Source organism: Phyllobates terribilis, unplaced genomic scaffold (genome assembly GCF_046119375.1).
Source record: "Phyllobates terribilis strain yellow unplaced genomic scaffold, ASM4611937v1 Scaffold_7__3_contigs__length_470593459, whole genome shotgun sequence".
Taxonomy (NCBI): Eukaryota; Metazoa; Chordata; class Amphibia; order Anura; family Dendrobatidae; genus Phyllobates; species Phyllobates terribilis.
This window is the reverse complement of record NW_027362767.1, coordinates 235,374,007-235,401,008: the sequence shown is the minus strand read 5'-3', so window position 1 is coordinate 235,401,008 and position 27,002 is coordinate 235,374,007. Positions and strand designations below refer to the sequence as shown.

Below are 27,002 nucleotides of genomic sequence, written 5' to 3'. Positions count from 1 at the left end.
TGTCTTTACAAGGGGAGTGGCTCACAGGATCCTCTGGGGTGTGTCTTTACAAGGGGAGTGGCTCACAGGATCCTCTGGGACGTGTCTTTACAAGGGGAGTGGCTCACAGGATCCTCTGGGACGTGTCTTTACAAGGGGAGTGGCTCACATGATCCTCTGGGGCGTGTATTTACAAGGGGAGTGGCTCACAGGATCCTCTGGGACGTGTCTTTACAAGGGGAGTGGCTCACAGGATCCCTGGGCGTGTCTTTAGGCTGCTTTGTATTATTGCTCTGTGAGTACCGCCCCCTTGGTTAAGATGATAAAAATGACCACTAAATAAAAAGGCGCATATCTCGGGAACCGTATGGTGGATTTCAAAAATAGTAAAAGGGAATAAAGTAAGAGCAAGGTCATCTTTAAGAAGGCTGTACACCATAAATATGAGTGATTGGTTCATTGGGACATGTATGTTTTTTTCATTTGGGAATGGGGAGTACGTCGCTACTGGCTGCAGGTACAAAGGATGGGGCATGTTAAAGTCATATATGCCTGACCACTTTCCCTTAACATATCCTGTATGTCAGTCTCAGTGATGGAGTTGAGCAAGTCAAGTGACGGAAGAAAAGAAGATTGGAGGAGGCGTAAGAACAGGTGAAGAAAGGTGAGTTTAACGTTTTTTCCATATTTTAACGCCTTTTCCGGACCTCAAAACAATCCAGACAAACAAAGGTTGGCTGCCCATTATTTTGCTGGATTGGTGTGAATGCATGTGATTCATAATGAATCAATTTGGCAGCATGGTGGCTCAGTGGTTAGCACTGCATCCTTGAAGCGCTGGGGTCCTGGGTTCAAATCCAACCATGGACAACATCTGCAAGGAGTTTGTATATTCTCTCTGTGTTTGCGTGGGTTTCCTCCCACACTCCAAAGACCTACTGATAGGGAATATAGATTGTGAGCCCCAATGGGGATAGTGCCCATAATGTCTGTGAAGCGCTGTGGAATTAATAACGCCATATACAGTAAATGAGTAAAATAAATAAATAAATTTGCTCATCTCTAAACAGAATTAGGTATCTCTTATTCTGGAGCTTACACAAAAATCTTGTCTTCTGGGCCTGTCATTAATGATGTCTTGAGACAAATGGGACTTTAGCAAGACTTTAGCAATTCAGGGGTAAATATGCCGGGGTGAAATTGACTTCTTTGAAAAAGAATTGCTCTAATTTTATTCCAAACAGCAAAATATATTTGAGAGTCGTAAAGAGGAGAGGGAGCCATTTAGAAGAAAACTAGACCCGAGGCCTCCGTATTTTTTGCTTCATGCCATAGTGGTCTCCACCCTTCTGGAAGGAGGATCTGGCGATTCCTCTGACTACGCCCCCTCCAAACTTTGTTTGGCTGGTCCTGTGGAGGAGACATCTGGCTAATGGCTGAGGTCAACTCTTGAAGCTGGTAAGTGACGCGCCCCTGGGCCTGTGTCGCGCTGCGTTGCGCACGCGGGAGCTTACCCGGAGCCGGATCTCTTGAGGGTTGTAGTCCCGTGGCGGTGACCCGGTCCGTGCCCAGGGAGTCAAACTGAGCGGCGATGTAACAGAGGTAGATGCAGGACGACTACGCCACCCGTTGAATGCAGCTATGGAGCTGCCGCTGCAGGACAGTCCGCTGAGGCCGGTGGATGGATGGTGCAGCGTAGATGGTATAACCCCCAACGGGAGGGGTATGGCCTCAGGGCAGCAGATGTGGATGATGGGGGTAGCAGGAACCACTCAGAGACGGTGCGGTGTAATTCAGGGTCTTTACTGGTAACAACGATAGACCCTCCCGGAGTACTTGCTAGTGAACGGGGCCTGGTCAGTCCTTGAGCAGATGGGATCTCCCCTGGCCAGGCGGAGTTGTAGGCCTCCCAAACTGACTGTACTCTTCTGGCTACCTTGCTAGAAGCGGATATAAGTAGCCCACGTCCCTGAGTGTACCGTGTGGTGCTCACCCGTATGGCCGGTGACTCGGGGCCTTCTAATGGCTTCCGCTCCACGATGGCGGTGCTGGTCCCACGCGTGTGACCGTGCCTTCGGGTTTCTGGGCCTGAGGACCTGAAATCCCCTGCCGGTCGGCTTCTGCTGCTGGGTAAGAGTTAGTCCCCACAGCCTCGGACGCCGGGTCCGGTAAGAAAGCTTCTCAGTCAGGGCGAGCTCTGCAGCTGCCAGCCCCTGACTCGTAGTAGTATTGCTTCTGCTGTTTCTTGTCTCTACTCTCCTTGACTGGCCAACCCTGCTTCAGCCCTGGGTTTATATAGGGGAAGGTCTTCCCCTCCCAAGACTGGGCAGGAGGTGTGGCATGCACAGGATCCCTGACCAAAGGACCTCCCACCTGCTCTCAGACATAACATTACATTACTGTGGGAAACCAGACCCCTGGGGTGCCACATTCCCCCCTAGTAAAATTTAGTACTCCGGGACTAAACACATTTTAGAAAAACATAACAAGATATAACAATAACAATACAATAAGAAACACATAAAGGTGGTCACGGCATGTCCGTAACCGGGTGCAGTCTTTGAAGAAAGCAAGGTGTCCATTTCACCAAAACAGGGAGACGTAACCAGGTAGGGGTCTGTCCTACCCCGAGTCCTTAACAGTCTCTAGTCCATCCTGGGTTACGCTCCAACTATGTACAAGGATTCCCGGTAAATCCACCAAGGACTCCTAAAAATAACTGGAAACACAAAATTATACACAAGCAACAATACACAGATAAACATAAATAAAACAATTTATACACTTCAAATCCTCCAGCGTGCGGGTAACTGGCCTCTAGTGGCCCTAGTGGACCTACGGAGCTGACTGTCTGGCCCTGAACTACAGGGTGTAGGAGCTGTCAAGGGTAAACTGGGCAGCTGTCTACCGGCTCTTTGTCTCACTAGGGGTACGGCAGGCTCACTATAAGCAGAGGGTTGATCCTCCTGTTCTGCTTGTGTGGAGTCTTCTGCCTCCTGGACCGGCTGTTCTTCCAGCTCTACCTGTTGCTCCGTAGGTGCTTGGGATGCTGGTTGGAGGAAGGTGAGTACGGGTACCACAACTGCACCATTGACTTGAGTCCAAGACCGAGGGAAGTCCCCGAGCACAGTACTAACCATATCTTCCCTTTCCTCTACGGGTCGATGGTCTTCTTGTTCCTCTTCAGGGTTCCTCAGTTGTTCGGGACACTTCTTCAGGTGGTCCCGGGATACAATGGCTGTGGTTTCCCCTCCGTCCTTACTGATGGTACAAACCTTCGGGTTCTCGTGGCTTGAGGGCAGTACGGTGTACGGGTCCTTCTCCCACTGGTCATCCAACTTGTGGAGCCGTCTCTTCCTCTTCAAGACCTGCTCTCCGGGTACCAGGGGAACAGCGGGAGCATACTGGTTGTAAGTTTTCTCTTGTCTTTCCCTAGCCTGACAGAGACTTCGCTCCACGCTCTCCTGTACTCTCCGGTACTGCTGCTGCCTCTCTGTGTCCCAGTCTGTTTCTGGTGAAGTGTCCTCGGGTGTCAGGACTCCCATTTCCAGGTCAACAGGTAACTTACCAGGTCTTGCCCTCATTAGGTAAGCCGGGGTACAGTTGGTGGAACCTACCGGGATGTGGTTGTATAGGTCCACCAGATCGGGCAACTTCTCAGGCCACAGACTGCGTTCTTCCAGGGGCAACGTTTTTAGAAGATCCATTACCACCTGGTTCATTTTCTCACAAAGTCCATTAGTTTGCGGATGGTAGGGTGTCGTCCTTATCTTCCGGCAGCCATACAGATTGCAGAATTCCTGGAAGACCTCCGCTTCAAAGGCAGGTCCCTGGTCCGTCAGCACTTGGTCCGGGTACCCGTGTGGACGGCAAAAGTGCTGCTGGAAGGCTCTAGCTGCTGTTTGAGCCGTTAAGTCCTTGACGGGGACGACAACCAGAAACCGGGAGTAATGATCCACGATGGTTAACGCGTAGACGTAGCCACTTCTGCTTGGGGTCAGTTTTACATGATCCAAGGCTACCAGTTCCAACGGTTGCTGGGTGACGATGGACTGCAGGGGAGTCTTCTGGCTGGCACGGTCCTTCCTTCTCAGGTTGCACGGGCCACAGTCTCTGCACCACTTCTCGATGGTTCCCCTCATGCCTACCCAGTGGAACCGCTCGCGCAGCAGGAACTCCAGCTTCTTCCACCCGAAGTGTCCAGCTCCGTCGTGGTATGCCTCCATCACCATGGCTGCGTCTCTTCGTGGCACCACTACTTGCCAGAGTAATTCATGCGTCCGGGAGTTAACCATTCTGCGGCACAACTTCCCTTTGTAAAGGAACAGTCGACTCTTCTCTGCCCATAGTTGTTTGGCTTCCTCCGGAGCGTCTGGTTCAAGGCGAGCCTCCGGCCGAGTCAGCATCTCCTTCACCAGTCGGACGGCAGGGTCGCTGTCTTGCGTTTCCGCCCAGTTGTAGTGGGGTAAGGGGTTCAACGTAGCAGCCTGCTTACTCCTTACCCGGTGGGAATACTGGATAGTCCCATGACGGTGGAACGCAGGGAGTTCAACTTCTTCCAGTCCCTCCGGATCTTCTCCTCCGTCCGGCAGGTTGGGCATCCTGGACAGGGCGTCCGCGTTGGTATTGGAGCGTCCTGCCCGGTATTTGATTGTGAACTCGTAGTTGGACAGACGGGCCATCCACCTCTGCTCCAGGGCACCGAGTCTTGCCGTGTCCAGGTGTGTCAACGGGTTGTTATCCGTGTACACGGTGAACCGGGAAGAAGCGAGGTAATGCTTAAAGCGCTCGGTGACTGCCCATACTACGGCCAGGAACTCTAACTTAAATGAGCTGTAATTCTCGGGGTTCCTTTCGGTGGGTCGCAGTTTTCGGCTGGCGTAGGCGATTACTCGTTCCTTCCCCTGCTGGATCTGGGACAGTACGGCTCCTAGCCCGATGTTACTGGCGTCGGTGTAGAGGATAAAGGGCTGGCTATAATCCGGGTACGCCAGGATTTCGTCCCCCGTGAGGGCCATCTTCAGCTGGCGGAAGGACTCTTCTTCCAGCTCCTCCCATTTGAAGGGCGGCTTCTGGTTCTTGGCCTTCCGGGACTGGCCTATCAGGAGGTCCTGCATAGGTGCTGCCTTTTTGGTGAAACCGGGAATAAACCTTCGGTAGTAGCCTACCAACCCGAGGAACTGCCGCACTTCTTTTACGCTGGAGGGGCTTGGCCATTCCTTAATTGCGGTGATCTTATCAGGGTCGGGAGCCACTCCGTCAGCGCTCACCACGTGTCCCAGGTACTGCACCTTTGGTTTCAGGAGGTGACACTTGGAGGGTTTCACCTTTAGGCCGTAACTTGCCAGAGCTTCGAACACTTCCGCCAGGTGTTTCAGGTGGTCCTCATACGTCTTGGAATATACGATGACATCGTCCAGGTACAACAGGACCGTCTCGAAGTTTCTGTGGCCCAGACAACACTCCATTAGTCGTTGGAAGGTTCCCGGTGCGTTGCAGAGTCCGAACGGCATGCAGGTGAACTCGCTAAGTCCCATCGGGGTGGTGAATGCGGTCTTCTCCCGGTCCGCCTCTGCTACAGGAACCTGCCAGTACCCGCTAGTGAGATCCAAGGTAGAGAAGAAGTTAGCAGATCTTAAAGCAGCCAATGACTCCTCTATCCTTGGTAAGGGGTACGCATCCTTGTGTGTGATACGATTGATTTTCCGGTAATCTACACACATCCTCATGGTGTTGTCTTTCTTTCGGACTAAGACTAGTGGAGCTGCCCAGGGGCTACAGCTATCCCTGATCACCCCAGCCTCCTTCATGTCTCTAAGCATCCCCTTGGCGTGTTGGTAGTGGGCAGGGGGTACGGGTCGATACCTCTCTTTTATAGGAGGATGGTCTCCCGTGGGGATGTGGTGTTCTACCCCCTTGACTCGCCCGAAGTCTAACGGGTGTTTACTGAACACTCTCTCGTACTCCTGAACCACCCGATAGACTCCTTGTTTCTGGTGTGCGGGAGTGGAGTCAGTACCCAGATGTAGTTGCTGACACCAGTCCTCCATGTTTTTCTTAGAGCCGTTACCTTCCTCCGGGTGAGATGGAGGCAAGGGTTCCACAGATTGTATAGAATTTTGGTTAATGGTATATAATTTGGCTAGCGTGGCATACCGGGGCAGGTACACTTCCCTCTCCCCGATATTTATTATGCGAACGGGCACCCTCCCATGGCGTACATCAACCACCCCCCGTGCTGTCAAAATGGTGGGCCTACTGTCCGAGTAAACTGGTTCTACCATTGCCTGGTAATCTCTACCTCTCAGACCAATAGCTGCCCGGCACCAAATCATCATTTCACTTTTTGGGGGCATGGCAATAGGAAAAGGGTCACACATTCTTACGCTACCAATCTCACCGCCGGAGAGTTCCACCTGTTGCCGTCGCATCAGTGCCCGGATCTCTTTCTGGAGCACCCGCTGCTCGCCGGAGCTGGCGTTCTTGGCAACCTGCTGTAAAAGGAAAATCACCTCTGCAAGACAATTTTCAATTACATTAGTTCCTAGAGTTATTTTTGGGTGACTCTCATGTTTGTCAATATCTACAATGATCAGTCCCTGTGCTGCCAGTTCGACTCTACCGATTTTGATGGTCACCTCTTTAAATCCGATCTGTGGCACGGGCTGGCCATTGCTGGCGATGATACTCAAGTCGTCGTCAGGGTAGCGGGTAATATCCGAGTCATTCCAGTACTGCTTAAAGAGCACGTACGGGATGGTGGTGACCTGTGACCCGGTGTCCAGTAGGGCACTCATGGGAATGCCATCCAGTACCACAGGCAAGACTGGACGTCCTCCCACATATCTGTCGCGCCAGTTCGATGGGCCTGGTGATCTTTTTCCTGGGGGTTGGCCCTCTACCCCAGGTTGTGCCCGTTTAAAGAACAGTACCTTGCCATATGTCCGGGTTGATTGCAGCGGCGGCAGATGGGTCGTCCGTCTTCGCTGTATCGGTCACTGGGTCTTCCTCTGGCCGGTGGGGTCCTCCTTGGTCGACGCCACGGGATGTCCTCCGGTCCGGATGCCAGCTGGATCTTCCCTGGGGTGGAAACCTGTAAGGACTGCACAGTTCGGGTTAGCGCAGCAACGCTCTTAGCTAGCTCTTGGACCTGATGGTGTAGGTCTGGAGCCGGGTCATTGTCCAAAGCCTGCGCATCAGCTCCCACAGGCCCTGCCGACAAGGGCGCCGCCTCCTGGTGGTAAGTGATAGCTGGGCGCCTGTGGGTCACAACGCCACCCGGATGGCTCTGTCCTTGAACTGTGCAAAGCCCAGATGGGGATCCTGTAAGGCCATCGCCCGCAACTGGGTTCGGTGGGCATTACAATATAGTCCCTCTATAAATTGTTCGGTCAACAGCCTGTCCTCGTTTCCCACTCCATCAGGGTCGGTCTGCTTAATGGCCCTCAGGGCCTCTTGTAGGTTTAGTGCATAGTCCCTTATACTCTCATGCGCTCGCTGCTTGCACCCGTAGAATCTAAGCTTAATCTCGGCTGAGGTGCGGGTATCAAAGGTATCCTTCAGCCGGGTTAGTATCCCTGCGACAGTCTTCCTCCCAGGTGGCCAGGATTTTACTTCCCTTTTGGCTGCCCCGGTTAGTTGGGCCACCAGGATGCTCACTTTTTGCTCTTCTGTGAGGGGGTACACCTGGAAGAGGCTATCCAGCTTTTCTCTAAAGTCATGCAGGGTATGTGACTCCCCTGAGTACTGGGGTAGCCAAGCTGCTCCCGGGATATAGGGCATGGTGAAGGGCATAACTGCAGCAGCGGTGGCGCTGGCGGGGGTTGAGGCAATGAAGCTCTCCTCCGCATCCGACATCTTCCTCCCCCCTAGTGGACCGTGGCCTACCTTGCGATGATCCTGTTCCGTAGGCCGCGGCTCCGCAGTAGATCGTCAGGGTTGAGGACCTTCCGTCGCGCTCCGGTGACGTCGGCGTCTGCTGGGCTCCTTCCAGGACCTTACGCAACGTCCGGACGTGAGGCGGGGCTTCAGTTCTCGCGCGCTTTCGGAGTCCACGCCCCTCTTCTTCCCGCGCGGCGTCCTCAAGATGGCGTCCAACGGCGGGAAAACTCCACGGATGGCGGGAAGAAGGCTGAAAATGGCGCCGGATGGCGGGAATCTTCACCGATGGCGGGAAAACTTCACGGATGGTAAGTTTTAAAAGTCTCTTTTTTCAGGCACGCAGTACCCGGTGGTTGCGGGCACGAAATCCTGCCGACTACGCCAAAGTTGACGCGCCCCTGGGCCTGTGTCGCGCTGCGTTGCGCACGCGGGAGCTTACCCGGAGCCGGATCTCTTGAGGGTTGTAGTCCCGTGGCGGTGACCCGGTCCGTGCCCAGGGAGTCAAACTGAGCGGCGATGTAACAGAGGTAGATGCAGGACGACTACGCCACCCGTTGAATGCAGCTATGGAGCTGCCGCTGCAGGACAGTCCGCTGAGGCCGGTGGATGGATGGTGCAGCGTAGATGGTATAACCCCCAACGGGAGGGGTATGGCCTCAGGGCAGCAGATGTGGATGATGGGGGTAGCAGGAACCACTCAGAGACGATGCGGTGTAATTCAGGGTCTTTACTGGTAACAACGATAGACCCTCCCGGAGTACTTGCTAGTGAACGGGGCCTGGTCAGTCCTTGAGCAGATGGGATCTCCCCTGGCCAGGCGGAGTTGTAGGCTTCCCAAACTGACTGTACTCTTCTGGCTACCTTGCTAGAAGCGGATATAAGTAGCCCACGTCCCTGAGTGTACCGTGTGGTGCTCACCCGTATGGCCGGTGACTCGGGGCCTTCTAATGGCTTCCGCTCCACGATGGCGGTGCTGGTCCCACGCGTGTGACCGTGCCTTCGGGTTTCTGGGCCTGAGGACCTGAAATCCCCTGCCGGTCGGCTTCTGCTGCTGGGTAAGAGTTAGTCCCCACAGCCTCGGACGCCGGGTCCGGTAAGAAAGCTTCTCAGTCAGGGCGAGCTCTGCAGCTGCCAGCCCCTGACTCGTAGTAGTATTGCTTCTGCTGTTTCTTGTCTCTACTCTCCTTGACTGGCCAACCCTGCTTCAGCCCCGGGTTTATATAGGGGAAGGTCTTCCCCTCCCAAGACTGGGCAGGAGGTGTGGCATGCACAGGATCCCTGACCAAAGGACCTCCCACCTGCTCTCAGACATAACATTACATTACTGTGGGAAACCAGACCCCTGGGGTGCCACATAAGTCCTAAGTTGTATGTATGGCTTTGGTTCTAGCTATTGAGCACCTCTAAATGCATCGTCATCCCAAGCTGTCGTAGAATTGATAGTCAAAGCTTCTGCCCAAGACATTTTGGGTCTTGACAGAGTTCTGTTGTACAGAAGGAGAGAAGTACTCTGACATATGTGCAATGAGGAGCAATTCTGGGGTTTTGAGTCAGTTGAGTATAACACAACCATGGACATAACTTGGTGATATCCTTTGGACTTAAGCCCCCATACACCTTAGATGGCTGTTGGAGGATAGTTTGTCCGGCAGCTATTTCGGCCGGCCCACCTATACACAAGACTGCTCTCTCTGCCGAGTACTCTTGTTTTTTCTATGAGAGAGCAGCTGCAAAACATGACTGATGGCACCTTATTTCTCAGAGAACAAAAGGCATGGATGTCCGAAATCGAACATGCTGGATTCTTATCTCCTAGACTGATGGTTGAAACTGTTGATAACGGCGGGTTTGACTGACGTTACATTCTCCAAGATACAGATCTAAAGACGTGGACTTGCTTACAAAAGATTTTGGCAGAGAAGAGGTTGATGTTAAAAGAGTTACAACAACGCAAAGTCCCAATTTTCTACTTGTTTAGGTATTGTTAGAGTTTGGTGATGGAGCAGCTCAAGGTGGCGATACACATCAGATAGCTGTCAACTCAACAAGTTATATCTTTTAACCCTGACAGACACATATAAAGTATACTTGGGTTGCTGAGTTATGTGTTCATAATTGGGAGGAGCTTAAGACATCTTCAGTGGCAGCTTTATTCTCTAAGAACAGAAGGATAGGGTGTTGAAATTGAACCTGCTGCGTCCTTCAAACATCTACTAGGATAGGAGGTCCTACACACATTACCATGGTAAGTGGGTCCCATTGGAATCTTTGGGTTTGATCAACCCAAATCTAATTTTATCTAGCCACCTTTAGTGTGGCCTGTAGAGGACAATGTAGGACTTAATCTATTCCCTATTATATTAATTTACCTAAAACCACTTAAGGCTCCCATACCAATTAGAGTAACACCAGCTGAATCCACCGATATTGGCAGAGTCGGCCAACACTTGAATGTGTATGGACTGATGATGTCTTATCTGACTTTGGACGACCGTTTCTTTTGTTCTCAGTGAGATAAGTCACTAGTAAATAAGTCTCTCTCGTACAGAACACCGGAGAGCTCGGCAAAGCAAGTGCTCCTGTGTATGGAGGACCCGGGAGAGAAAACTATAGGACGAAAGATTGGTCAAACTATTGCTCGGCCAACATCTCCGATCTTTAAAGACTTTTCTACCACATAAGAAGAGACAAGTATTATCATTGTGGTTTTTGCATTGAGACCCAAGAGCGACCACAATAAATACTTTTGCAATTATTGTAGTGGAACAACAAATTGATTTTCACAGCGTCAGATTAGCAGAATGTGGAACATAATGGGCCTTTAGGTTAAATCCCTCATTAATGTAATTGCATATAATGGGATTTTAGAAGATGCTGTAGGCCTCGGTTATTTTAGTTCAATGTTTTTACACAGGCTCACAGCTAATGTAAATTCCATAATAAAATTAAAACAGGTTTGGTCCTAAAACTTGTTGAAAATCCAGATATTTATGGTTGTTCATAGACGGAGCAGTCCAGCCTGTCTGACCACATATAAATATTCTTCTTGAAAAATTTGACTTAAGGCCAAACTTGAAAATATTTTTGTGAAGTTAATTGACTGGGTTATTTTTTTTTGTAAAGACATAAGGAAGTTTGAGAAGAAATATTACAAAGGTGCCCATACACCTTAGATAGCTGTGCCCAGAATGATCATATGGCCGCCATCTTTGCCTCCAAACCCAACCACATGTATGGAGGTGCTGCTAGTCACATCTGAAGAAGAAAAGGATCAGACATTGAAATTCAGTATGCCCCAACCCACTTTTCTTCTACATCATCTGTAAAGAGAAAGTTGGAGTCCTTTATACAGATTCTATGGTCCCACTGAATCGGCAGGCTTGGCCAACTTTATTTTAATGCGTGTGGGAACCTTAAAACTTTAGAAATTGTAAAACTTTTATATTTAAAACTTTAAAATTTAACTTTAAACTTTAAAAAATATTTCAAACTTTTGGGGTAGGCTCATAGCAAGTTGGAATAGGTTTCAATTATGGTAAAATGAGAAGTGTGTCCTCTACTCCACTGAAAAAAATAATGCGAATTGTATTATTATAATGTATTTTCTGAACCAATATATTAATCAGGTCGGCTTTGGTCATTATCATGGATTTCCATCATCTTCTGGATACCACTAATGGCTTTACAAGCACTCTTTTCCACCCTACATTTTGGGAGATGGTTGTCATACTTAAAGGGAAGCTATCTTCAGAAAATAACCTTTTGCTTAACTAAGGTTTTTGTGTTATATTGTTAAAAAATGGCAATTTTGTATATAATTTTTTTTCAAAAAAAGCAAAATGAGTAATTTTTCAATCTTCATAATAGCCGCTGGGGCTGTTAGACTCATACTTTCTGCCCTTTCAGTTTTCAGCAGACTCATTATCAGCAGAGGCAGGATTACAAAGACTGGTAACACTTCTATAAACAGCTGATAACACAGGATCCATCAATCACAATAGGTGATGTCTCACCTCCTTCCCCTCCCTTCACAATGACCTTTGCACATGCTTGTTAGATACTTCAGTACAGAAGAGAAGGTCAGGGTCTGACCATTATGGCTATGTACATGTATTGTTTCCTGAAATAACAGATAGTTATAGTCTAAAAAAGCCTCAGAGGCAAGTGGGAAAGTTGCAAGATTTCTATTTTTTACTTTTGATAAAGATTGTGATATGTAAAAATAAAAGACAAATTGCCAATTACACACGCTCATTAGATACTCCAATACAAAAGATAGGGTCAGGTTCTGACCATTGTGCCTATGTACATGTGTTGTTTCTTGAAACAACAGGAAGTTAGATTCTAAAAAAAACAACTCAGTGACCGGTGGGAAAGTTGCAAGATTTCTTATTTTTGATACAGATTGTGATATATAAAAATAGAAAAAAATTGCCAGAAATAGAAAAAAAAATACTTTAAAACACAAAAAGCTAATTTAAAAAATAGGTCATTTTCTGATGATGGCTCTCCTTTAAGCACACGGCTATTTTACTCTGTAGGTGAGTGCAGAATAGTTCACGCTCCGGTCCGTAGAGTGCCAAATATCTGTTCTCGCTCTTTATACGAAGGATATAAAAAACTCTAAATTGAAGCTCATGTCATTAGTTAATAAATGCTCATGTTTTATGGGCAATAATAGTAATATGTTATTCTAACTCCATATCTTTTCATTTTATTCGCTCCGTAAGTCACTCAGTCCTAATTTAACCTGTGGTTTGCTGGAACGCTCCATTCCAGGAACGGTCTCGTCGCTGAATGGTCACATAACTACAGTAATACGAGCTAATCTCCAATCAAGAATAAACACATTACTACGCAAGTAAAGGGTGAGGAATGACAGAGTGCTGAGGTCGGGGATCATTTTTCTTTTATGGATAAATGCATCCTTATAATGTAGATAAAATGATTTCGTTATGACACCGGACATGTAGGTTGAGTTTGCTCTATAAGGAGAAGTAGGTCATTTCCACAATGTGATTCTCATGACTCTTCACGGTTGTATGATTAATAGATTACTATTGTTTTTTTAACGGGTTAAGTCAGAAAACATCGTCAATATAGCGTTCCTTGTGCTGGGGCCCTTTTGATTAATGAAATGGAGAAAAGTTTTGCTTTATTCAGACAAAAAAAAAATGTAGAAACAAAAAAGGACGACTTTCCACCTGAGTTGGATCAGTTTTGTTTCTCGGTGCGTTCTGTTTTTCTTTTTTTACTAACCCAATGGAAACTTGTTTGAGAGTTGGACCGAAGTAGTGCAAGCTGCGGTTTTCTCCTGAGAACTGGCCCATTGCCTTTATTAAATCCATTATTAGGTCATTGCTCAGGCCGAGCGCTGTCTGATTTACACTCCTAAGTGACTATCATTCGTGTGAATACTCCTTAATGCTTGCTGATCAGCGGTTGCCATTCTAGGTCCTGGCCACCAGGGGCGTTAACTATAATAGGTGCAGTGGCTGCAATTGCACCGACAGCCCGCAGCCTAGGGGGCCCAAAAAGTTCCTTTGGTCCATATAAAAGACTATTAATATTAAGGACCTTCTATAATTGGGGGTCCTGTTGGAGATCTTGCATTCGGGCCCACGAGCTGCATGTTACCCCACCGCTGGCCATCTTCCTTCTGGCTCCATGCTCGACATCGGACAGTGTTTCCCATATGGGTACGTGATTGGAGCTGTGGGTAAAGGAGGCTAGCTGGCTTCTTATTTGAATAGGTAGGGCAGCCCCCTTTTCCTATTTGTAGGGGGCTTGCTCAGCTATTTAAATAAGCACTCAGCCAGCCCCTTTAAACGCTGCAACCGGAAGACTAAAAGTAAAGCATGCTCAGCAGGAGTAGTGTGTGAAGAGGGTTTCTGGACTCTTTTTCTCATTAGTTAAGCAGATAGGCAGAGAAGGGGGCTGGCTAGCTCCTTTTTTCATTAGATAATCAGGATTCCTCCAATAGATAGACAGAAAAGGAGGCTGGCTAACTCCTTTTTTCATTAGATAAGCAGGATTCCTCCAAAAGAAAGACAGAGAAGGGGGCTGGCTAGCTCCTTTTTTCATTAGATAATCAGGATTCCTCCAATAGATAGACAGAAAAGGAGGCTGGCTAACTCCTTTTTTCATTAGATAAGCAGGATTCCTCCAAAAGAAAGACAGAGAAGGGGGCTGGCTAACTCCTTTTTTCATTAGATAAGCAGGATTCCTCCAATAGATAGACAGAGAAGGAGGCTGGCTAACTCCTTTTTTTCATTAGATAAGCAGGATTCCTCCAAAAGAAAGACAGAGAAGGGAGCTGGCTAACTCCTTTTTTCATTACATAAGCAGGATTCCTCCAATAGATAGACAGAGAAGGAGGCTGGCTAACTCCTTTTTTCATTAGATAAGCAGGATTCCTCCAATAGATAGACAGAGAAGGGGGCTGGCTAACTCCTTTTTTCATTAGATAAGCAGGATTCCTCCAATAGATAGACAGAGAAGGGGTCTGGCTAACTCCTTTTTTCATTAGATAAGCAGGATTCCTCTAATAGATAGACAGAGAAGGGGGCTGGCTAACTCCTTTTTTCATTAGATAAACAGGATTCCTCCAATAGATAGAAAAGGGGGCTGGCTAACTCCTTTTTTCATTAGATAAGCAGGGTTCCTCCAATAGACAGACAGAGAAGGGGGCTGGCTAACTCCTTTTTTCATTAGATAAGCAGGATTCCTCCAAAAGAAAGACAGAGAAGGGGGCTGGATTGGCTGCAGCAGTCAGCTGGCTCTCTTCACACACTGCAAGAATGTGACCAAAATAAAGGCAGTCTGGCCTAAAATGAAGCAGCTGGAGCTGTGCATAAAGGGTGCTGGCTGACTGCTTAATTCATTACTAAAGCTGGCCCCCTTCTTCAACATAGAAAAAGAGAAGAGGCCTAGAGTTGTGTGAAGGGGGCTGGCTGACTCTTTATTTCATCAGATAAGCAGGATTCCTTCTCCAATAGATAGACAGAGAAGGGGGCTGGCTTGGCTGCAGCAGTCAGCTGGCTGTCTTCAAACACTGCAAGCATGGGACCAAAAGTAAGGCAGTCTAGCCTAAAATGAAACAGCTGTGCATAAAGGGTGCTGGCTGACTGCTTAATTCAGTACTAAAGCAGCCCTCCTTTTCAATATAGAAAAAAAGATGAGGGCTGGTGTTGTGTGTGAAGGGGGTTGGCTGGCTCCTTTTTTCATTAGATAAGCAGGACTCTTTCTCCAATAGACATAGAAGGGGGCTGGCTTGGCTGCAGCAGTCAGCTGCCTCTCTTTACACTCTGCAAGCACAAGATCAAAAGTAAGGAAGTCAGGGAATAAAAATTGAGCTGTATTGCAAGGGGGCTGGCTGACTTATTTCAGAAGCCAAGCTGGCCCCCTTCTCCAGTACAGAGACAGAGAAGATGGATGGCTTAACTATTGAAATAAACAGTCAGCCAGAGCCTTTCATACACTGCAATTACAGGGTTAAAAGGGAGACAGTCAGGGGTCTAAAATGGAGTGACTAATGGAAGAAAGGGCACCGGGGTTAATAGGACGATATTAATATAATAACTTAATATTAGAAGATAATTTATGTCGTCACTTTTTATTTACATGAAAAACCTCTTTCGGCATATAACAATGGATTGAGCCATTAAATCCTGGAAGGTTCTATATAGACATTACATCTAAGCGCCTGACAGATATGATGCGGGCTCCCCGCTGACTGACACATCTACATAGTAGGATAATGACCATTCAGTATGAAATAGGAGAATTGTTGAAGACATTGACTAAACAAGTGCTGGAATAATGGATCATCACAATAGGAGGATTACGTTACCTTTGTGCCGATCTGTTTCCAGTTGTCCAGCATTCGATAGGCACAATAAAATCATTATTTGGTCTTGTTTGACCACAGTGATAGAATTTGCCAAATTGGATTAGTCAGCTTAATAAAACACCCAATAATGGAGTCGGAAATGAAAGGTTAAACCCACCAGAGAGACGTAATTAATCATCCACATCCACAGTACACATTGTACCCGAGGGCACTATGGCACGTGAAGATAAATTAGTAGAAACAAGCGCAGATCAAGGATAAGACTTTCTTATTCGCGGCTGAAATTGCACACAGACCTAATACTTCTCACAATCCAGAGTTTGATACTGTTGTATCCAGTCGAAGCAAAATACTAAACACATTAGGCAAAATAAACCTGCAACAGAAAACTCTTTCCTGCCCTGCGGATTCAGTGCAAGATGTATCAGCCCCTGCTCACAGAGGACTGCAGACAGGGGATACATTGTAGCAAACAGGGCGCTAGATAAATACACTATTGTTCAATTTCACATCTTGGTCGGCCAATGTTTACTTTGTACACATCAGTAATTTAATTAAACTGTACTAATCCTAACTGCCATCTCAGGTGAGGAGAGCAAGACATTATGGTTTAAACTTGGGAAAATCACAAAAAGAAATGTGTTTATTTACAGCTGTACCAGCTTTTTATCACTAAAAATGCAGTAAAATCTGATACCTGCGTTTTTACACTTATTCATTGCTTTCTATGGGTGAAAAAACTATGCAAAAACGCAAAAAAAAAATTGATATGCTGCAGTTTTCAAAAACGCAGCAGATTTCCAATTCGGTCAGAAAGAAAAACGATGTGTGTGCATGAGATTTCTGAAATCTCATAGCTTTTGCTGGTACTGTAAAACGCAGCTTTTAATTTGCATTAAAAAAACACAGAAAAAAAAAAAGCAGCAAAAGCGCAAGTGTGAACATAGCCTTAGGTATGTTTCGGATGGAAACAACGACGTTGGCGGTCACGTGATCTCTCACATGACTAAATTACGTCATGGAAGGTCCTTTTACACCACCGCGAGCCGCCTGGGAGCCAGGACGCACTGGAGAGAAGACCGTGGGCCATCAGAAGGTGATTATAATGTTTATTTTTTATTTTAAATTCTTTTTTTTACAGGTACTATGGCACCCAGGTCTGGATGAGAGCCTCCTCTTCTCCAGACCCAGGTACCATCCGCACATTGAATCGCAGAATATCCGCATGTGCACATGTAGTCATGCGCATATTATGCGATTCAATGCAAGTCAATGGCGGCTAAAACGCTGTGATTCCGCACAATTAATGGACATGCTGCGTTGTTTTCCGCAATGATAATCCGCAGCAGAAATTTCCACAGCATCTGCACAGCACATGCGGATTATCATTGGGGAACACGGAATTGCCACTGCAGAAACGCTTAAAAAACGCATCGTGGGCACACAGCCGTATAGGAGAAAAAGTGCAGTATATGGCAGCAGGCGCTAAGTAATGTACGGGGCTGCGATGTCCCGCCAAAGCAGTTTTCAGGTAAATGGTAGAGGGTGTCTAGTATCAGACCCCCAATGATCTTATATTGATAACCTATCCCACTGATACGTCATCAATTGTTAAGTCTTGCACAACCCCTTTAAATTCCTTAAAGGCAAACAGGGACCTAGAAAATTGTGAGAAATGGATGCTGGAAGCATAGAAAGTTGCATAACTCTATATGATGATTAAAGTGGGTGTCCCACAGAATTTATCTCAAGAACGGGGCTCCACCACTGTAAAATCATCTGTATAGGAGTTCAGATATTTGGCAGACCCAGCTCTACTAATTCCACAGACATCAGCATCACTGTCCCCATTGGGGCTCACAATCTACATTCCCTATCAGTAGGTCTTTGGAGTGTGGGAGAACTCGGAGGAAACCCACGCAATGGCTGAGCTCAGATAGGCAGGGGTGTAGCTATGGTCATACCTGGACCATTTTGCCCAAAACACCAGGATAAGAAATGGCACATAGTAAGTAAGTGACTAGATATTGTACTGGGGTCCATGAACCTAGGGTTAGTTGTGTGCTGATAGGAGCATATTTAGGAAGTGTTATTTATGCAATTCTCCTCCAATCATCTTTCCTTGTGTGCATAAATGATGTTGGTGATTGGACATTGGGAAAGACTTTCCCTTTATTCTGGTTATTTTAGACTGTAAGTATTTCTGTCTTTGCAGACTGCAGACCACGTTCCTTCCTTACACTCCAGCAATGGGAAAGTATAGTGTGAACGGATGCATGCGCAGGTGGAGTAGACTGCATCACCACAAGGGTGTTGTACGTAAGGCTTTGATTTAATTGGAGAACCAATGCTATAACTAGTGCCATAATATCGGCATCAGCCCTGCACACTACTGTCAGCACTGACTGGTTTGTTATACTGAGGCTCCAGGTTTGGGCCAATTCATATAGTATATTAGGGAATTGCACTATAAGCTATTCTATAATGCAGCATTATATCATTATTAAATCTGTTGGCAAATAGCGTATTCCTCGTAATATCTCCAATCAATAAATCTAGGCTGTCAATAATGGCGTCTGCAGAGCATTTGCTTGGTCACAGTCCTGCAGGCTTACTGTCCAGGAATAGCTCCGCTAAACAGATCCGTAGCTAGGCTTTCATCACCCGGGGCAAGGCTTCAGTATCGAAACTGAAATACAGTGACCAAGGCAGAGTAGCACCCCAGGTACTGATTACACGCAGATGCCATTCTCCGCAAAGAGGAGACCCCTATACTATTATTTTAAAGAGAACATGTCATTTGCTAAATAAATGCATTAGATATTTTGTAAAAAATCCCTGAGCTCTCCTGATTCTGCCGCTCTTTTCTGTTTTCTGCTGCGTCGATCCATTGCAGAGATATTCACATTTGTTTCTTTTGGAATGTAGTATGTGAAATCTCTGCTTGTAGTGCAACTGGGAGTTTTCTCTGGGGGTTTGCGTTTTCACCCTTCCCTCCTAGATGCTGCCAATCACAGCTTAGCAATCTCTAAGCCTGCTAGATCAGCTGCAGAGCTGTGATTGGCAGCATCTGGGAGGGAGGCGTGAAAGCGCACGCCCCCAGAGAAGACTCTGAAGAAAAGCCTACAAGTAGAGATTTCACATGCTGCTCTCCAAAAGAAACAAATGTGAATATCTCTGCAATGGAGCGACACAGCAGAAAACGGAAAAGAGCAGCAGAATCAGAAGAGCTCAGGGATTTTTACAAAATATTTAACTCATCTGTTTAGACTCTGGAGAAATGCTCAGTTGGTCTGTAAAGCAAAGATTTCACATAGAAGAGACTCATGCAAAACTCTCTGCAATGGAGAGATACAGAATAAAACAGAAAACAGTGGCAGAATCAGGGCAGCTGAGGGATTTTTACAAGGTATTGAACTTCATTTTTTCATTTTTTTTCAAGTGACAGGCCCTTTTTAAGCAATTGCTTAATACAATTTCCTAATTTAACAGATAAAGAGAATATAGATATGCCAAAAAGTAGGATTGGTTGGGGCCGTAACCATCCCGGATGGAGAACTCTGGCTCTCCATCAAAGTCAATGGGAGATATAAGAGATGGTTACCATGCCTGGACACATCTCCAACTTACAGCCATCAGACAAGCACATTGTGAGAGCTTCAGTGGCCAGATCCTCATTAAAGGGTCCACATTCCACAGTGGATTTTTTGTTTAAAAAAATGGTGAAAGGGACACAAAAAACCATAAGTGATATTCACTCATTTAAAAAAAATTAAATTAGCACATTTTTTATGAAAATGATTACGCAAGTGGTCAACCCATTTAAACTTTTGTAGGTGAAACTAATCTGAAGAGGCTCCATACAAGAGCTTCACTTTATCTTTCAATCCCTTATGCTTAGCTTATTGACAACTGAGCATAAATCTGAGCAGTAAAATGTGTTTACTTTCATACCATCTTCTACTTCCACCCCCTTAATACCATCTTCTACTTCTACCCCTTCATACCCTCACCATACTCTCTTCTACTTCTACCCCCTTCATATCCTCTTCTATTTCTACCCTTCATACCCTCTTCATGCCCTTTTCTACTTTTACCCCCTTCATACCCTTGTCTACTTCTACTCCCTTTATACCCTGTTTTACTTCTACCCAATTCATACTCTCTTCATACTGTCTTCTACTTCTATTCCCTTCATACCCTCTTCTACTTCTACCCTCTTCTACTTCTACCCCCTTCATACTCTCATCTAATTCTACCCCCTTGATACCCACTTATACTTCTACCCTCTTCATACCCTCTTCTACTTCTACCCCTTCATACCCTCTTCATACCCTCTTCTACTTCTACCCCTTCATATCCTCTTCATACTCTCTTCTACTTCTACCCCTTCATATCCTCTTCATACCCTCTTCTACTTCTACCCCCTTCATATCCCCTTCAGACCCTCTTCTGCTTCTACTCCCTTCATACCCTCTTCTGCTTCTACCCCCCTTCATACCCTCTTCTACTTCTACCGCCTTCATACCCTCTTCTACCCCCCTTCATACCCTCTTCTACTTCTACCCCTTCACAGTCTCTTCTACTTCTACCCTTTCATACCCTCTTCTACTTCCACCCCTTCATACCCTCTTCTACCCCCTTCATACCCTCTTCTACTTCTACCCCTTCATAGTCTCTTCTACTTCTACCCCCTTCATACCTTCTTCTGCTTCTACCCCTTTTATACCATCTTCTACTTCTACCCTCTTGATACCTTCTTCTACTTCTACCCTCTTCATACCCTCTTCTACTTCTACCCCTTCATATCCTCTTCATACTCTCTTCTACTTCATACCCCCTTCAGACCCTCTTCTGCTTCTACTCCCTTCAGACCCTCTTCTGCTTCTACTCCCTGCATACCTTCTTCTGCTTCTACCCCCTTCATACCCTCTTCTACTTCTACCCCCTTCATACCCTCTGCTACCCCTTCATACAATCTTCTAATTCTACCCCTTCATAGTCTCTTCTTCTTCTACCCCTCCATACCCTCTTCTGCTTCTACCCCCTTCATACCCTCTTCTACTTCTACCCCTTCATAGTCTCTTTTACTTCTACCCTCCTTCATACCCTCATCTGCTTCTACCCCCTTCATACCCTCTTCTACTTCTACCCCCCTTCATACCCTCTTCTACTTCTACCCCCTTCATACCCTCTTCTGCTTCTACCCCCCTTCATACCCTCTTCTACTTCTACCCCTTCATACCCTCATCTACTTCTACCCCCTTCATACCCTCATCTGCTTCTACTCCCCTTCATACCCTCTTCTGCTTCTACCCCCCTTCATACCCTCTTCTACTTCTACCCCTTCATACCCTCATCTGCTTCTACCCCCCTTCATGCCCTCATCTGCTTCTACCCCCCTTCATACCCGCATCTGCTTCTACCCCCCTTCATACCCTCATCTGCTTCTACCCCCTTCATACCCTCTTCTACTTCTACCCTCTTCATACCCTCTTCTTCTTGGATGCAGTGCTTATCTGACCATTGTTATTCTGTGGTCACATTCCTTCACTTCAGGAAACAATTCAGTTTTCTGTCTAAGAGCTGTATCTAAGTGCCCTAAATAAGGTAGAGTGGCACGCCCCTGGCATTCAGAAGCATCTCCCCACCCTGGAGCGGTGCCCCTGGTCAATATTCCTTCCTAATTCGGACAGACAAAGTCTAAATTGGGGCACCCCACCTATAAACTCATCATCTCAGTGAGGGCAAGGAACTATTTTAATAGGGTTTTTAACATGTATATGCTAAGACAATCTACCGTCAATAGTTTCAAATTGCAAGTACAAGTGCAGACTGTTCGGTGATCCGGCTGCAGTACCCACATTTTGGCTTCAAATGTGTAATAACAAGATAATAAAACTGATTATAATTGTCACATAAGCTTTAGAGACCAAGTCAAAGTAGCCAAAACTGGTGGTGATATTCAGATTTATGTGAAATACGTGCTTCAGTCTACAAGCCACTTATCCAAACGTGACAGCTCTTATGTCATGTGGAGAGCAGACAACCCTCAGCGGGAATTCTGTCCTAAGTCCAACTCAAGATGTACCAGATTTTAAGCTTTATTTCTAGAAATAAAAGTAATAAGAAAATAATTCCAACAGGAGACAACACAAAAAGACCCCCAAAAAATACATTGTGTGTGAATATGAAATATTACTAAATTGGAAAAAATAGTAATAACAATAATCGTAATAATAAGTAGAAGAAGTCAAAGGAGGAGAAGACAAAGATGAAGAAGCAAAAGAAGAGGAATAATAATAATATGAAGAAGAGAAAAGGAAGGCAATGAAAATGAAAAAGAAAGAGAAGAAGGATAAGGAGAAGAAGAAAATAATAATGAGAAAGGGAAGAAAAAAGGAAGAAGAAGCCGTAGAAGAAGAGGAATAATAATAATACAAACAAGGAGAAAAGGAAGAAGGAGAAGAAAATGAAGAAGAGGAAGGAGGAGAAGAAGAGGGCTAAGAAGAAGGGCAAGTAGAAAAAGAAGAATAAGAAGAAGAAAAAAGGAAGGAGAAGCAGAAGAAGAAGAGGGATAATAATAATGCAAACCAGGAGAAAAGGCAGAAGGAGAAGAAAATGAAGAATAGGAAGGTGGAGAAGAAGAGGGCTAAGAAGAAGGGCAAGTAGAAGAAGAAGAAAAAAAAAGGAAGAAGAAGAAGAGGAATAATAATACAAACAAGGAGAAAAGGAAGAAGGAGAAGAAAATGAAGAAGAGGAAGGAGGAGAAGAAGAAGGCTAAGAAGAAGGGCAAGTAGAAGAAGAAGAAGAAGAAAAAAAGGAAGAAGAAGCAGAAGAAGAGGAATAATATGAAGAAGAAAAAGGAGAAGAAATGGATGAAGGAGGAAAAGAAGAATAACAAGAAGAAAAAAATAATAATAAGGAGAAGAAGAGTAATAATAATAAAAAGAAAAGGAAGAAGAAGATCATGCTTCTATAACTATTATTATGTAATAGGAAACACAACTGTTTTCTGCACTGGTAAAAGAAGGAGCAGAAAAATGCCAATTTGTGCCAAACTGAAGAACATTAACAGCATTTTTTAGCTTCTTCTATATTGCTGCCATTTTTTAGGAAACGGGGCACAGATAAAGTCAGACACCTTAGAGCCGATGCATGCAACCATCTGTACAAACCCTGCAAAGGTTCCTATTACTGCACCTTGTGTGCCGCCATAAGGTGCAATGAGGCACCATCCCGTCCCTACAAGCAACGCTTTTAGAAGAGAATTCGATTGTAATGGCACCCGATGGAGCGTGTAATGTGGATGTTAAATACAACCCCGGAGGCACTCGGAGGCACACATGGCCGTCTGTGGGCACCAAATCAGGCATCAGTTTTGTGCATGTCTCCCATGAAAATGTAATAGATAACAATAGCTAAGACTTGATGCTTCCTTGCTATGGCACTTACTCCGGAGAAGGGGAAGCATAAGTTAACATCAGTCAAAGTTTTAAAAAAGTTTTCCACTTAGATTTTTAGATCTGTTCAGGAAAAATACAGCTGAGCGCAAAATGGGAGGATTGTATCTCCAAGTGTCACAGCCAGATAAAAAAGCAGATTATTTCCCCCCATCATGGGAGCAGCCTGGAAAATTAGCATATACAGCACAAGATGTAACAGCAACTCTCAGTATATATGTCAGAATAACTGGAATATTACTACGTCATGTAATAAGCAGCACACCGGGGCTCGTCCATCTTGTCCAGCCTCCGAAGCAGTTATGTATAAGGCTATATTCACACATTCGTGTGCTGGACCCATAGAGTTTCATTGATCCACATACATCCGTCTTAAGAATGGATCCATCAGACTCAGAGCGCGTCCTATCCTCATCCGTTCTGCAGATCAGACTCGGCCATTAAAGTATCCGTTAAACATGGATAAAAAAATGCAAGACAGACCTCGTACTTCCATGTTCCATCCATTTTTCATCCATTTCTGACCCATTATTGGGTTTTTATAGGTATTCAATGGGCAATTGCTCATTATGCAATTCCCTAAATATGCAAAATAGTTCCAAAACGATGATTCGCTACATAAATCCACGTACTTAAATATTTGTTTTAGATTCTAAACTTCCTCGGATGTAAATTGTATCGTTATATTATTATGTTCACACTATGACAGGTCGGGTGTTTATGCCAGATCTGTTTTCTAACCGGTTACTGCTGAATTCCTATGGACCCCAATGACTTTAATTGGGATCCGACTTGGTTCTGATACTTTAAAAGTGCAAGAAAAATGCTGCAGATAATATCATCCTTGCCGTCAAAAACATTGAGTCTTGTACCGTACCATGAAGTGTGAAGAACGACGTATTACCAAGAGGAATAATATTATATCTGATAAAATAATAATAATTACACCAATATTAGAGCTAGCAGAAAATTGTAAAAAATAATGATAAATAATAACGACACTAATATGAGAGATAAAAAATAAAATAATAATAATGCAATAATCAAAAATAAAAATACAATAATCAATATTAAATAGTATAACGTTGCTAAACATATAATAATAGCAACAATAATAATAATAATAATAATAATAAATAGAGGAATAATTAAAATAATTACGTGCAACAATAATTACGTTAACAATGATAATTAAAATAATAATAAAGATAAAAAATGTGGATAAAAAACAATAATAATAATAAAATAATAATAATACATAAATAAATAAATAATACTAATAATAATAAAATAAATACACAATAACTTCTACTTGACATTACTTCAGGTAGAATGATTGATACTGATAGGGGATAATTTTCCCCAACATCACATAAGATTTGGGGTTTTCTATGTGCCAGTTCTCAGCAAACAATTCGGCGCCCCCTTACCTTGAGATGGGTGCTGGTAGGGTGACCCCTCTTCTATCCTGGCATCTGTCACTTGCTGTATTAATCCAAGCAGAGGACAACACCTGTCCAGAGAGCTTACAATCCTAAGGAGGGTCTCTGGGGGGTCTTCTAGCTCCAGAGCAGGGGCATTTAGTAGGGGGCAGTGTGGAGTGCAGGGCTGCATGTAGCTGGAGCAGGGCTGCACTTGTGTGGCTGACAGGAGCAGGAGCTGATACTTGTGCACTGGGAGCTGCAGGAGGAGGAGGAGGAGGATCACACACAGGGGCTGGCACATGCATCACTAAATCTCAGCACTTGCTTTCCTTGAGCTCCCAGTGTTTTTTAGCAACAAAAAATGTAAGATTGTTATTTAAACCTGAGTATTAGGCTTTGTGCACATGGTCAGGATCTGCCCCAGACAAGTGTGCTGCACAGCCGGCGGTGATGGCAGGAAAAACGCTGCGTAAAATAGGCATGTTTTTGTCTAATTTTTATTTACATGCGATTTTTGTTGTAGATTTTCCCCTCTCATTATTATGGGTCAGATATGCAGCAAAAACGCCGAAACAAGCTTGCAGATTTACCTTTTGTATTATAGCTGGAAAATGCCTAGGGAACATGTACCAATGCCAATGGATCTATCTGTATCTGTTATCTATCCATCTCATATCTATTTATCTATATATCTACCGGCTATCTATTATCTATTATCTATCATCTATCTATTATCTATCTATCTATCATCTATTATCTATCATCTATTATCTATCATCTATCTATCTATCATCTATCTATTATCTATCTATTATCTATCTATCTATTATCTATATATCTATTATCTATCTATCTATTATCTATCTATCATCTATTATCTATCTATCATCTATCTATTATCTACCAATTATATATTATCTATCTATTATCTATCTATCATCTGTCTATTATCTATCTATTATCTATCTATTATCTATCATCTATCTATTATCTATCATCTATTATCTATCTATTATCTATCTATTATCTATCATCTATCTATTATCTATCTATTATCTATCTATTATATATTATCTATCTATCTATTATCTACCTATTATATATTATCTATTATCTATCTATTATCTATCTATTATCTATCTATCTATTATATATTATCTATCTATTATCTACAGGTGCATCTCACTAAATTAAAATATCATCAAAAAGTTCATTTATTTCAGTTCTTCAATGCAAAAAGTGAAACTCATTATATAGAGTCATTACAGAGTGATCTATTTCACGTGTTTATTTCTGTTAATGTTGATGATTTTGGCTTACAGCCAATGAAAACACAAAAGGCATTATCTCAGTCAATTAAAATAATTAACAAAAACACCTGCAAAGGCTTCCTAAGCGTTTAAAAAGGTTCCTTAGTCTGTTTCAGTAGGCTCCATAATCATGGGGAAGACTGCTGACCTGACAGATGTCCAGAAGGCAGTCATGGACACACTCCACAAGGTCCCAGAGTCTGGAGGAAGAGTGGAGAGGCCACAATCCAAGCTGCTGGAGGTCTAGTGTGAAGTGTCCACAATCAGTGATGGTTTGGGGAGCCATGTCATCTGCTGGTGCAGGTCCACTGTGTTTTATCAAGACCAAAGTCAGCGCAGCCGTCTACCAGGACATTTTACAGCACTTCATGCTTCCCTCTGCCGACAAGCTTTTTGGAGATGGAAATGTCATTCTCCAGCAGGACTTGGCCCCTGTCCACACTGCCAAAAGTACCAGAACTGAAATAAATTAACTTTTTGATGATATTCTAATTTAGTGAGATGCACCTGTATCTATCTATTATCTATCTACCCCTGTATGTAAATATCTGTTTTATAGTTCAGTGCGGCATTAACAATTCTTCATACTTCAGTGCTGAACTCTCCCAGCATTAAAAGGTTTTTGTGCAACTATTACATTGATGACCTATCCTTAGAACAGGTCATCAATATATCACATATATCGGGGTAACTTCAGCAGCAAGCAGCACATGATGAGATTAAAAATCTCCCTGTTCTTGATGCTGGAGAGGATTTTTAGTAATAAGTACAGTAAATTGTAAGGTAGCTAGGTTTTACAAGCACTTTGCAATTTTAACTATTAATAATGTTGAGAAAAAAAATCATTTAACTGAGTTTCTCCATTACAAATTATGTGAGGAATGAGAGGAGCATTTGTTGGAACAGTAAATTCTCCTTAAAGGTCAGCAGGTTTTTGTTATGTAATCTGAGAGCAGCATGATGTAGGGACACAGACCCTGATTTCAGCGACGTGTCACTTACTGGTCTGCTTGCTGTAGTTATAATAAAATCACTGTTTTATTAAAAAGAGATTATTATTAGAGGACTAATAAACCTGCTGCCATATAGTCCT

The 27,002-nt window shown here is 44.6% G+C and overlaps 1 protein-coding gene across 1 annotated transcript in view; it reads right to left on the bottom strand.

The window, feature by feature from the left end:
- AVPR2 (arginine vasopressin receptor 2) overlaps positions 1-24,868 on the bottom strand; it is a 91,588-nt gene extending 66,720 nt beyond the window's left edge. The window contains exon 1 of the mRNA XM_073637764.1: positions 24,606-24,868. The gene's annotated coding sequence lies outside the window, so the exon portion shown is untranslated. The remainder of the gene's footprint in view (positions 1-24,605) is intronic.
- Between the last annotated feature and the right edge of the window lie 2,134 nt (positions 24,869-27,002).